The following is a 12356-nucleotide window of genomic DNA, read 5'->3' as shown; positions in this document are numbered from 1 at the left end:
GGTGCATTTCCCAGGAGATGCAGATGTGATTTTTGTTAAGGAGTGTCATTTTCCTGTTTAAAGGTTTTATCTAATTTCAAGTTTTTGTTGTATACCTTTGAATTGTTGACCCTTAATAAGGGCAGAAAGGTGGATTTCCAGATTTGGTGCTGATCATTACAGTTGGCAAAGGAGATGACATTTTGCTCTGGGGCTGGTGGAATGAATTCTTGTGCCTGAAATTTTGCGAAATTTTCAAATTATTAGATTAAACAAAAAATAGTTTTTGGCAATGGAGAAGAAACTGTTGTTGAACCTTGAGATGTGGGTCTCCAGGCTGGTGTAGCTCCTGCCTAATGGCAGCTTCAAGAAGAGGGCCTGGTCCGAATAGTGAATGGCCATCATGATATGTTAATTTATGGGATTAGAAATTAGACATCTGTTGCACAAAAGAGCCGGAAAGAAGACTGTTTTAGCAGGACAAAGCTTTGATTGACAACCCAACTCCTACAAACTATGACAAGCAAATTGCAAGACTGCTTATAGTGGGAAAAAAATTGTATGAAGACAACACACAAAATGCTGGTGGAACACAGCAGGCCAGGCAGCATCTACAGGGAGAAGTGCTGTCGACATTTCGGGCCGAGACCCTTCGTCAGGACTAACCGAAAGGACAGATAGTAAGAGAATAGTCCTGACGAAGGGTCTCGGCCTAAAACGTCGACAGCGCTTCTCCCTATAGATGCTGCCTGGCCTGCTGTGTTCCACCAGCATTTTGTGTGCGTTGTTTGAATTTCCAGCATCTGCAGATTTCCTCGTGTTGTATGAAGACAGTTGTCTTTATGTCAACTCTGGCCAGTGAAGAAACGGTCCAGAGGATGAGCACTTGTAACGTACAAATCTTGGTCTACATTAGAGTTGATTACTGACAGGAAAAGGTTAAGAAAAGTCTTATATCCATCCTGTTCCTTATGTAACACAGTTTAAACTCTTGTCACTCTTCTCAATGTGTTAAAGAGGTGTGATCTCTCATTTTTGATTAAATTCTGACAATCATTTATTTTATACATCCCTATTGATAATTCTTCTCCAACGGAGATGGATTAAAATCACAAAGTCAAGGTTCTCAAAGCTAGGAACCTTTTTTTTAAGTTTTTTGGAGACTAATTTTTTTTAGTTAATCTTAGGTGAATATTTGTAGGTCTAACAACCATAACTATCATGAGGCCTCAATTAATGTTATCACTCAAGTTTTATTTAAATCTATTTACACTTGCAAGGGGATCATCTGGAGGAGACAGAGTGACTGGATATTGGCTGGTCTCTGCGTCTTCAATGAAATAATTAAGTGTTTGAAACCTTTGGGAAGCCGGTATGACAGACTTTGAACTTGTTTTAAACTATGTTTCTGCTGCATTTCCAGCTTTGTGAACTAGGAATAAATCTCTGTGACATCCTGTATTACTGTGCCATAATCAAAGGGGCATATGATTCATCTTTGTTTGGACATGATTTTGTTATGGGCAGGTGGAATGTCACTTCCTGCAGCGGGAATAAGAGGGGTGGTCAAGAAAACATCCTCGATCCACTGCTGCGTTGATGGAACAAAGAAGTAAATTCTGGCCTGTGTATGTTTTTTAAAACTAATCCCTACTATACTTCATCTACGCTCATGACTGTGTGGCTAGTCACAGGTCAAGCACTCATCTATAAATTCACTAGTGAAAGCATTGTTGGCAGGATCTCAAATGGCAATGAGGGGGAATGCAGGAGGGAAGCGGATCAGTTGGTTGAGTGGTGTCACAACAATAACCCTGCACTCATCTTTAGCAAGGGAACACACACCATACCTTAAAGAAGGATCAGAAGTGGAAAGGGTGAGCAGCTTCAAATTTCTGAACGTCAGCATCTTAGAGGATCTATCCTGGGTCCAACATATGAAGAAGGTAATCATGAAGAAGGCGTGCCAGCAACTATGCTTTCATAGAGTTTGAGGAGATTTGATACGTCGCCAAAGACGATTACCAAATTTCTACAGATGGACTGCAGAGAACTAGTTGCATTGCCAGCTGCTATGGAGGTTCTAATACATAGAGACTGCAGAGGGTTGGAGATTCAGGCAGCCCCATCGTGGGTACAAACTTTCTTTCCACCTCCACCCTCTAATCAAGATCATCTTCAAAGCACAATACCTTGAGAAGGCAGGAACCCTCGTCATCTGAGACGTGCCCTTCTCTCATTACTGCCTTCAAGAGGAGGTACAGGAGCTTCATTTGCACACTCAACAGTTCGGAAGCAGCTTCTCTCCTCCATCATCAGATTTCTGAACAGCCTCACCACCTCTTTTGCACTATTTTTTTTTATTGTGGCCGTAATCTTTTGTCTTTCACTGTACTGCCACAACAAATGAATTTCAAGGGATTCATTAAAATGTAATGAAAAAGTTTTCAATATATTACATGTAATTAGGTGGTGATTCTGGCCTGGCAATAGTATTCTCACGGAAAACTTTCAGAAACTCTGCTTGCTTTAATGAAGGAATTAAGGTACCGGTAGTTGTTTGCTTTAAGAAAAGGGAATGAATGCTAAATGCTCTGAGAGTGAGTGGGAGGTTGAGATCAGCCACAGCTGTCAGTAGAGACAATACTGGTTGAGACTTGAAGGATTAGACGATTCTCTCTCCTGATGAGGTATAATTGCTTGCAGCCCTTCACCTTTGAGTAGTTATTAATGATTTTCAAGTTAACATGGGTTTTCTTTTCTTTACAGTGGCTCACTTTAAAATAGTTATGGTTTAGTTTCGGGTCATTGATGGCTCTCTAGATTTTGGTATGAAAACGTTCTGTTGCTCCTCTCCACGTGGATCTGTTCCTGAAAGAGTCACCTGCTCAGCACAGAACTGATGATGCCCACCTCTGCCGAAAGTCTGGCTGCAAGAAAAGAAATGAAGTCACTCAGCGTTGTTTGCATCTAAAACAAAAATCCTTTCCATGAAAAAAATCTTGAAGTCCAGCAGTGTGGAATTAAGGAACCTGACCACATTGTACTGGTCGTTGTTCCATTGAGATTGACAATGTAAAATGGGAAAGAAAGGTTAAATTGCATTTGTACATAGAGTCAAAAAGATCTGCTGAGTGCTCTGAATAACCAATGAGATGAGAAGTTTAGGCTGAGGGGATGTATGAAATGTGTTAGGCGGACAGGAGTTCGGGAGTTGGGAACAAATGTTCAGTAAGGCAAACAAAGCTAAAGCTTATTTGATGAATTGGAAATAAATGAAATAAGTTAACTTGAAGTATGATTTTTACACTGAATGCTTTCAAAGTTCATAGTATACGTTATCATCAAAGTTTGTTTATATTATACAACATTGTGATTTGTCTCTTTACAGGCAGCCACAAAACAAGAAACCCAAAAGAACTTCTTTTTAAAAAAAGAGACCAGCGAACACCCAATGTGTTTGGGAATGGGGGGGGGGGGGGGGGGGGAACAAATCGCGCAAACAATAGAAGTAAGCAATTATGAAAGTGAGTCCTCCGGTGCAAAGCCCAGAGCATGGCCTCAGCCTCAGTTCATCACATAGCAGCGTAAATGTTGTGGAGCAGCGAGCAGAACTGGCCTGACCCTTGTCTCTGGCCCCAATACCCTGTCTTTTCAATCTGTATGGCCCATCTAAACATCGGGTTGTTCATCGCACTGGGACCCAGGCCCTGTTGCATCAATACGCTCTGGGCCTGGACCCCACTGCTAGGTTTCGGCCTGTACTTGACTTTTCCAGTTCGGGCCGGTTCTTAGATTAATCAAACCTCCCTCTTTTTTTGGGTGGATGGGCTCTGAATCTCCTCCACTTCGACTTTTCTCTGCTCCGCATGCCCTGACTCCATCTTGAATATACTTCGACCTCGCTTCAATTTCTTCTCGAAGAAGCCTTGACCTCGCTCCAACTTTGCATCGCACCTGCGTTATATGAACCTTCGACTCAGCCTCACCTTCACTTGCTTTTTCTTTGTTGCTGTGATCATTTACCATTTTTTTTACAAAAAGTGTTATTAATGAAGTCTGTTATACGGTACATTTTATGTTCTCATTTTCTGACTTGCTATTTACCATTAAGGTGACAGCACAGCAATGGTAGCAATTTTGGCAATTTTATAAGCTTGTGTGATTTATCTGGATTGAAAACCTACTATTAACTTGTAGAATGTTTCAATATCAGGTTTAATAAATTGCAAAGTATTGCTCAAATTGAAAACTATAATATTTAGATGTTGAAAGTAAAAACACAAAAAATTCATCTTTGTGGATGATTTCTGTGGTTGAACATAGAACATTACAGCACAGGATAGACCCTTCAGCCTATGATGTTGTGAAGATTTTTTAACTTAAAGATCAATCCAACCCTGCTTATATTATATTCTATATTAATATAGAAATATTCCTGACTGCTGTATAAGTGTAACGGATGTTTGAGTTGAGGCAATTTTTCAACTTGTTTGGAATTTATGAAAAACAGTGTAAAATGTCCAACGCCAGTTCTTTTTGTTTTGTTTTCCCTTGCGACTTGTCTTTGTGGAAAAAGATTCACAGTGATGAAGAAAGGACTCTGGAGTTAGCTCTCCACTGTTAGCACCAATTATCCAGCGACCCTATCTCACTCAAGGGCCCAAGCACAGTGACCGAGCAACCGATAACCTTGTGAGGTCAGAGTTAGCACGGAGTCAGTAACACAGCAGTACATCTGACAGGTGGAAACTTGCAGGCAAATTAAACAGTAGAATGTCATTGTTGGTGGATAGCATGGTGACACTTCCTTCAGTTGTAATACATACGGTGCAGGACATCAGTAGGTCACTTAGTTTTCAACAGAGCTAGTATCTTCATCAATCATCTTTACCTTGTGCCAGCTTCTACAGAACTGTTGACGTTTCAGAGGCCATTGTGCTCCTCCACTTGGGCTGTGTATAACACAGCAGTGTATTAATCTAATCTTAGTAATACTATGGTTTGTTGCTGCACAGCATCATGCAAGCAAATGCCCCATTCAGTTGGCTACTGCATTTGCGTACAAAACCCGGAGATTATTTCAGACATCATTTATTAACTGTGGGGTGCTCAGCAATGTCTTGAGGTCGTCCACATTGCTTGACAAAGCCTTGTTTGTTTTTGGCTATTTTTGCCACATGATAATTAAAGTTTCAAATCGTTATAACTTGCGTTACTGTCCAAGCATTTCAAAAATTTCTTACAGATGTTACCAATTCCTTTACCTGTTCTCTGCTATAAGGATTTACTGCAAATCTGGTTACCAGTCTTATTTTTTAACTCATAGATACAAATATAATCAATGAGAATATCTTGCAATCAGCCCTTAAAATGCATTGTTTTTTTGGGAGATTTTGTGGATTTGGTGTTGTTTGAATTAGGTCTTGCCTATGGTTTCAGAGTTTCTGTGGAACCTTGAAAGTGGGGGAGCCTTCCTCAAACATTCATAGGTTCTTAGTGTATGCAATTGGTAGTGTTAGGTCTATGAATCCCAGCTTCCCTGGAATGAAAACACTCATTTCTGATGGCAGTTATTAGTTACTTTTTTCTTTTTTTCTTTTAGTGTTTGAGCACTAGTAGGCAGCAAAAGCAATTTGCTGCTGTTCATATCTCGTTAAGTGGTAGGTAGAGACTGAAGGAGAGTGGGCAAATGTATTTGGGGGTGGTGGAAGAAACTATCATCCTTTCTGTAATGTTTTCAGATGGGAGGGATATAAAAAATGGACTCTAGTTTTACTCAGACAAGCTTAGATAAAACAGTTTTTTAATTGGATAATTATTGTGATTCATCTTGTTTTAACTGTTCTAGCATGTGCATCCATAACTCGCTAAAGCAAGGGTTGGAGCATTATAGTATGCAGTATAAACAAATGGTATCCTTGCAATTATTGATTAACCAGAATTAAGGGGCACAGCTATTTCAGAATGTAAAAGGAGAATCCTTAGTATTATTAAAGATCCCACCCATCCATCCAGCATCGTTTTTGACTTTCTACCATCAGGCAGAAGACTACAATGCATAAAAACAAGAACGGTCAGGATGAGAAGCAGTTTCTTCCCCCAGGCCATCAGGCTTCTGAACTTCTGGCTTCATTGTATTCGAAATGTCACTGGTTAATCTGTTCTGTATCTTACAAAGTTTAATATTAATGCACTTTAGTTTGTTATTTATGTGTGATTCATCTGTAGATTTTTATTCTTACCTTCATAAGTTATCGTGTGTTATGTGCTTTACACCCTGGTTTGAAGACATGTTGTCTTGTTTCTAAATACATTATATACGTGTGTGTGTATATAACATATATAATGCGTATAGAAACAAGACAACTTTTCAAACCAGTTAAATGACAATAAACCTCATTTAACATGGCCCCCCTCACTAACGTACTGTGTAACTGTCTCTTTGGGCAGGATAGAGACAACAGGGATCTGCATTTTTGATCAAGGAGTAAGCCACAGCAATAATCGAGAGATTAAATTACTGAGGGACATTCAGTGAAGCTGTATGGATGGAAATGAGAAATAAGAAGAGGATAATCATGTTTTTGGGATTGTACGCTAGGCCCCCAGATAGTCAATGTAATTGAGAGGAACAAACATGCAGGGTGATTATGTGGGGCTGGAAGAATGCCACAAGCAGAATGATTGGAGTGATTTTGGCTGAGGGATGTAAATAAAGTGAATAGGTTTTTTTTGCCCAATATCTAAGAAAAGATGGACTGACAATGAAGAGGATCCACAGAAGTTTGTGATAATAATCCCTAATGAAAGTATTAACATATGAGGAGCTTTCAGTGGCCATGGGGCTATACTCACTGGAGTTTAGGAAAAAATAAGGTGGTGGGGGGGGGGAAATCTCATTGAAACCTACCAAATTTTGAAATGCCCAGAGAGAGAGAGTGGATGTGGAGAGTTTGCAATCATGGGGGTGTTTTGGACCAGAGGACACATCTTCAGAAGGAGGTCCTTTTATCAGGGGTTTCCAACCTGGGGTCACGGACCCCTTGGTTAATGATACGAGTTCATGGCATAAGACGAGTTGGGCACCCCTGCTTTAGAACAATGACGAGGAGGAATTTCTTCATTCAGTGTGGTGAATTTGTGAAATTCATTACCACAGGTGGCTGTGGATGCCAAGTCATTGGGTGTATTTAAAGCGGAGGTAGATAGATTCTTGGTGGGGGTGGGGGTAAGGGCATCAAAGGATATGTGGGGAAGGCAGGAGGATTGGGTTGAGAGCCTATGTAGAACGGTGGAGCAAACTGGATGGGCCAAGTGGCCTAATTCTGCTCCTATATCTTACCTCCTTATGATCTAATGATCTATATATAGTGAGGTTGTCATAGTAGGGGATTTTAACTTTGCTGACAAAGCCGAGGACTGCCATTCTGCTGTGAGCTTAGATGTAGTGGAATTTGTTAAGCTTGTTTAGGAAAGTTTACTTGGGTAACATGTAAGAGAACCCTATCAAGAAGAGGGTAAAGCTTAACCTAATCTAGGGCAATATGGCAAGGCGGGTGATTGAAGTGAGCTCTTTGAGACCATTAACCGTAGTTTTATTAGTTTTAAGATAATATGGAAAGGTTTAGAACTGATTCACAGGGTCAGTTCTAAATTGGGGCAAGAATTGGGACTTGCATTTGATTGGAGTAGGTTGTTTCTGAGTAAGGGGATCACAGACAAGTAGTTTCGGATGAAGTGGGAACATTTTGGAACTAGATGATCTGACTGCTTTTATTAAAATCTTCCTTCGTCCATTGTCTAAGCATCAGAATCCTTTTTAAGGGGAGAAAGGACAATTTGTATTACGTGGAGTACACCTTTTACTGTAATAGCTGCATAATTGACAGGCTGGAGGCTTTATTTATTTGTTCACCACTTGGTCACCGTTTTCTCGACTGTGTGGACTTTGACAGGATGAATTTTGCAACGATGTGGGATGTGACAGATCCAATGCTGCAATTTCCACACCTGCATTAAACAGCTTAAAAAATATAAATTTTCGGGAAGATGTTATTGAGTCTTTTAGCACGCAGTGGGAGCAAATCCGCAGTTATCCTGAATTATTCTTTCCAGTGAGGTTGCTGGATCATAAACCAGAAATCCCTGTTCAATGAAACAAGACACAAAGATGAGCTCTGTGCTTTTCACAGAACGGGAGGCTGCTTTTTGTATCAGGCACTCTGCCTACTGTACTGCTGTAAGGAATCGAAGTGATGTTTACAAGGTGGTGTCATTATCTTGAAAATGCTAATTCAGTGCATAATTTATGCTTATCACCCAACCAGAGAGAGAAATTCTAATCTGTTCTGAAAAGGATCCAACTTGAAGAACAATTTAATTTCCTGTTGTATTTATTGTAGTTGCATCAGCAGCAGATTGCCATTTAGTTACAGGAGTCATAACAGCAACATTATAAAACATTAGTTTGTCCAGAGTTTTGTGTGCGGTTATGCTAGTCACTCTGTTGGAAAGATATGATTGTGAGAAAAAGGGTGCAGAGAAGATCCATCAGAATATTGACCTGGACTGGAGCACTTCATCTGCAAGAAGAATTAGAATTTATTTAAATCTTACATCCATCTCACAAAGTGAGGGAATAAAAATCTTTGCATTATGACTCTGTGGCAATGTACAGACTTGTGAATTTAAAAGTCTAATGGCTTGTAGAAAGAAGCTGTCCCATAGCCTTTTGGTCCTGGCTTTAATGCTGCAGTAGCATTTACCGGATGGGAGCTGAAACAGTTTCTGGTTGGAGTGACTGGTGTCCCTGATAATCTTCCAGGCCTTCTTTCTGCACTTGTCACTGTAAATGTCCTCAATGGAGGGAAGTTCACATCCACAGATGCACTGGGCTGTCTGTACCACTCTTTGCAGTGCCCAGCAATCAAGGTTGGTGCAGTTCCCGTACCAGGCAGTGATACAGCCAGTCAGTATACTCTCAATGGTGCCCCTGTCGAAAGTCTTGAGGATTTGTAGACCCATGCAGAACTTCTTCAATCCCCTGAGGGGGAAGAGACACTGCTGTGTTCTTTTTGCTACAAAGCCGGTGAGTACAGTCCAGGTGAGCTCACTGATGATGTGTATACCACATTTTCACAGCCAATTGGGTGAATTCACACACTTTAGTCATAGAAAACTAAAATTGAAACTAAGGGATCAGGCCCATTGGCCCATCTGGTCCAAGTTGAAACATCGCAACTGTTCAGTCCCATCAATCTGCACACAGAGAATGACCTTCCATATCCCTCCCATCCATGTACCTATTCATACTTCACTTAAACGTTGAAATCGCAATCACGTCCACCACTTAAACTCTTCGAGCTCTCGCCACCCTTTGAGTGAAGAAATTTCCTTTCATATTCCAGTTTAAAGACTTCACCTTTCTCCCTTAATCTATGACCTCTAGTTGTAGTCTCACTCAGCCTCAGTGGAAAAAAGCCTGCTTGCATTTACCCTATCTATATCCCTGATAATTCTGTTTACCTCTCTTTCTCAAAACTTCCATCAATCTTTTACGTTCAAGAGATTAAAGATCTAATCGATTCATCTTTACATGTTACTTAGATCCTCCAGTCCTAGCAACATCCTTGTAAATTTTCATTGTACTCTTTCTTTCTTTTTCCATCTTTTTATTATCATTATTAATAACAACAAAATAAAATTGGTACATAGATAATGGGATTACAAACGTACATATTTCAACTAACTATAAAAGATTACAAGAACAATGATTACAGTATAAATGAGTATTCCCACATCGTAAATGATACAATATACAAATAGACAAGGCAAACCTAGGTGTATCATAATATAAAATAAAAAGAAATAAGAAAAAGAAAAAAAGAAAAAAATCATTATGCAAAAAAAACTAATCTAAAAATCTAATAACTAATAAAAGAAAAAACAAAAAAGAGAAAAAAAGAAAAAATAAAAAAGAGAGAAAAAAGGGCTGTTTATAATATCTCACAAAAATACAAAATCATCAGTGTCGTCAACTCCGATCCTCTTGACATATATGAAATCAAAACTGGAAAATCAAATAGGCCTGGAACAGGGTCCTATTACATCATATGAAAATATTGAATAAATGGTCTCCATATCTTTTCAAATTTAGTAGAAGTGTCAAATACACCACTTCTAATTTTTTCTAAATTTAAACATAACATAGTTTGAGAAAACCAATGAAATACAGTAGGAGGATTAATTTCCTTCCAATTCAACAAAATAGATCGTCTAGCCATTAGTGTAAGAAATGCAATCATTCGACAAGTGGAAGAAGATAAATGAAGTGAGTCCATCATTGGTAAACCAAAAATTGTGGTAATAGGATGGGGTTGTAAATCAATGTTCAATACCGCAGAGATAATATCAAAAATATCTTTCCAATATTTTTTCAAAAGCGGACACGACCAGAACATATGAGTTAAAGACACTATTTCAGATTGACATCTATCACAAATAGGATTTATATAGGAATAAAAATGAGCCAATTTATCCTTGGACATATGAGCCCTGTGTACAACCTTAAACTGTATTAATGAATGTTTGGCACATATAGATGATATATTAACTAATTGGAATTTTATCCCAATTCTCAATAGGAATAATAAGGTTAAGCTCTCTTTCCCAATCATTTTTTGTCTTATAAAGGGGCTCTGAACGTATCTTCATAATTATATTATAAAGTTTTGATATAAGCCCTTTCTGAAAGGGGTTTAATTCAAACAAATACTCCAAAATGCCTGAAGACACAAAGTTTGGAAAAGTAGGAAGTACAGTATTTTAAAAATTCCTAATCTGTAAATATCTAAAAAAATGAAATCTAGGCAAATTATATTTATTAGATAATTGCTCAAAAGACATAAAACAATTATCCAAAAATAAATCAGAAAATCGTAGTAATCCTTTAGTCTTCCAAGCCAAATAAGCTTGGTCTATAATTGAAGGGTGGAAAAAAACAATTGGATACAATAGGAATATTTAAAACGAACTGAGTCAACCCAAAAAATTTCCGAAATTGAAACCATATACGTAAAGTATGTTTAACTATCGGGTTGTCAATTCGTTTTGGCAATTTAGAAAGAGCAAAAGGGAGAGAAGTCCCCAAAATAGAACCCAGTGCAAAACCTGGTACCGATTTAATTTCCAGGCTCACCCAATGAGGGCTAAAAGATCCATCCCAATCTTTCAACCAACATATCAAATATCTGATATTAACTACCCAATAATAAAATCTAAAATTAGGCAATGCTAATCCACCTTCTTTCTTTGCCTTCTGTAAGTATATTTTACCTAACCTGGTATTTTTATTCTGCCAAATATATGAGGAAATTTTTGAATCAACATTAGTAAAAAAAGATTTCGGAATAAAAATTGGTACCGCTTGAAAAATATATAAAAACTTGGGTAAAATAACCATCTTAATAGTGTTAATCCGACCTATCAGAGATAAAGATAATGGTGACCACTTAGTAAACAAGCATTTAATCTGATCAATTAAGGGTACAAAATTAACCTTAAATAAGTCTTTATGGTTTTTTGTGATTTTAATCCCTAAGTAAATAAAAGAGTCATTAACTAATTTAAAAGGTAAGTTTCCATAAATTGGGACCTGTCTATTTAAAGGAAACAATCCACTCTTATTAAGATTTAACTTATACCCAGAAAAATCACTAAATTGAGCCAACAATGATAAAACGACAGGAATGGATTTCTCAGGATTGGAAATAAATAATAATAAATCATCTGCATACAAAGATAACTTATGAATATCTGTCCCATGATTAATACCAAGAATATCCTGTGATTCTCTGATAGCAATTGCCAAGGGTTCTAAAGCAATATCAAATAATAGTGGACTAAGAGGACAACCTTGTCTAGTGCCCCGAAATAAACGAAAAAAGGGAGATCTTTGATTATTAGTAAACACCGAGGCTACTGGGGTATGATAAATCAGTTTAATCCAGGAAATGAATGTCGGACTAAAATTAAACTTCTCCAACACATTAAATAAGTATGGCCATTCAACTCTATCAAATGCTTTCTCCGCATCTAATGAAATAACACATTCTGAAATATTATGTGAAGGAGTATACACAATGTTCAATAACCTCCTAACATTAAAAAAAGAATAACAATTTTTAATAAAACCGGTTTGATCCTCCGAGATAATTTGGGGTAATACCTTCTCCAACCTGGATGCAAGTAACTTGGAAAAAATCTTGGAATCTACATTCAGTAAGGATATTGGTCTATTGCAGAGGTGTCGAACTCAATTGCACATAGGGCCAAAACTCAAAGCACACTTTAGGTCGCGGGCCGAACAGGATAAA

At 38.2% G+C, this 12356-nt stretch overlaps 1 protein-coding gene across 6 annotated transcripts in view; it reads left to right on the top strand.

Annotated features, from left to right (window-relative positions):
- LOC140733570 (dystrobrevin beta) overlaps nt 1-12356 on the top strand; it is a 494877-nt gene that overhangs the window by 73293 nt on the left and 409228 nt on the right. The window lies entirely within an intron of this gene.

Source organism: Hemitrygon akajei, chromosome 9 (genome assembly GCF_048418815.1).
Source record: "Hemitrygon akajei chromosome 9, sHemAka1.3, whole genome shotgun sequence".
NCBI classification, from domain to species: domain Eukaryota; kingdom Metazoa; phylum Chordata; class Chondrichthyes; order Myliobatiformes; family Dasyatidae; genus Hemitrygon; species Hemitrygon akajei.
Note: the sequence above shows the minus strand (reverse complement) of the source record. Positions and strands in the feature narration are given on the sequence as shown.